Source organism: Cynoglossus semilaevis, chromosome 13, assembly GCF_000523025.1.
Source record: "Cynoglossus semilaevis isolate Cse_v1.0 chromosome 13, Cse_v1.0, whole genome shotgun sequence".
NCBI classification, from domain to species: domain Eukaryota; kingdom Metazoa; phylum Chordata; class Actinopteri; order Pleuronectiformes; family Cynoglossidae; genus Cynoglossus; species Cynoglossus semilaevis.
This window is the reverse complement of record NC_024319.1, coordinates 735,933-737,620: the sequence shown is the minus strand read 5'-3', so window position 1 is coordinate 737,620 and position 1,688 is coordinate 735,933. Positions and strand designations below refer to the sequence as shown.

At 43.4% G+C, this 1,688-nt stretch overlaps 1 protein-coding gene across 1 annotated transcript in view; it reads left to right on the top strand.

The window, feature by feature from the left end:
- The window catches only part of LOC103387881 (glutamate receptor ionotropic, kainate 3), a 78,164-nt gene that overhangs the window by 36,063 nt on the left and 40,413 nt on the right, over positions 1-1,688 (top strand). The gene's annotated exons all lie outside the window — the stretch shown is intronic.

Genomic DNA, 1,688 nt, shown 5'->3' with positions numbered 1-1,688 from the left:
TCTTATTGGCTCACACGTCGGTTTATCGGGTATAAAAACAGTACAGATGTTTTTGTTAAACAAATCTGTGTTAACTTCCAAATTCAGCTGTTTTTTAACTGCGATCTCGCAGTTAACTAACACCTCGAATCATGACCAGGGCGTTCTGGACCAGGACGTGCACGAGTTGATGATCCCATCGGAACGTTTGGGAGTGATAATGAAATCAAAACAGCCCCCCCCACCACTCCTTTTCCGAGAGTGTCGACTCGGGAAAAGAGTGGGGGGTGGGGGGGGGTAGTGGCAAGCAGGGGAGAAGGTTGAGCGATAGCTGCGATAAATTGCAGGAGTAGAAGCACTTGAGCATAAAATTAGATTTTACAAATGTGTTGTTACCTGACAGTCCACTGACACCGGAGATATCACAACAGTCTGCGGCTGCAGGAGAGCTACTAATCGCATCAAATAAATAAGAATGCCTTTCAGCTGTGATGGAGCTCGGCCCAGACTCTACATGGACAATGAGTCGGGGGGGGGGGGGGGGGGAGTAAAAACATAATTAAAACACTTCTTGTTATGGGCCAAATTCAATTTATATGGTAATATATTATGTTGTGTGAAAGGTGTGTGCGCTGCCACACATTTGTTTCACTGCTTTGACACTTAGAGGTCCGGTGTGTGAGCTTCAGTGACACCTAATGGGTGGAATGAGGACTGCAACGATGAGAGAAATGAATGAGTTGATAGTTTGACAGAGACACCAGCACATTTAGTCTCACTGGGACTGGGACAAAAGTTTTTGTTTTTTTTATATAGGGAATTGAACCTAGTGGGCCCCCAGGTGGTTAGTGATCACGCCTAGCAGCAAGAAGGTCACAGGTTCAAACACCTATGTTGACCGCTGCTCCTTCTGTATAGAGTTCTCCTGTTTTTACCTGTTTTTTTTGGGGGGGGAGGGGGTTCTTCAGTGTCCTTCCACATGAGGTCCAATCACATGTGTCCATATATGTGACCCTGTGATGTGGGGGGGGGGGGACGGCACATTTGGCCTCTCAAGCTAGCCCATCAAACCCTTTCTAAATTATGTTATTAATCTATATTATTATTATGATTATACTTCTGCGTTTTCCCTGTAATGTCCACCTTTCCCCAATAGATGGCGTAGAGGAGGCTAAGCACTTTAGCCAAAAGTCATAAATGGATCTTACTATTCTCTTAAAAACGTTTTGACAAACCAAACGTACAAAGATGCTCTGATTTGTTGCGTTCAAATCCACTCGTCTCCGTCGGTGAAGCCGCTCGGAGTTTGGAAAAAAACACATTTGGCTGCAATTAGCATCTGCTTCATATTTCCCAATGAGACCTTAGCAACTAATTATTGGCCTTTGTGTGTGTGTGTGTGTGTGTGTGTGTGTGTGTGTGTGTGTGTGTCTATTGACATGCTAATGTGAAGCCTTTTGACAAAATCCACCAGGCAAAGTGAATTTGCATGAAATGTTGCCGTAGTAAAAAACAAAAACGTTCAGAGCAGTTGGTCAAATACGAACGTGGAAACTTTGCCACAGACGCACCGTCCGTGCTTCACCACAACAAATGTGTGTGTTGTTAAATTAATTAATAATCCTAAATTCATTAGAGTTTGTTACACACCAACAACGACTGATACAGCACTGATGTCAAAATACTGTTTGTTTGTTTTTTTTTAAAGT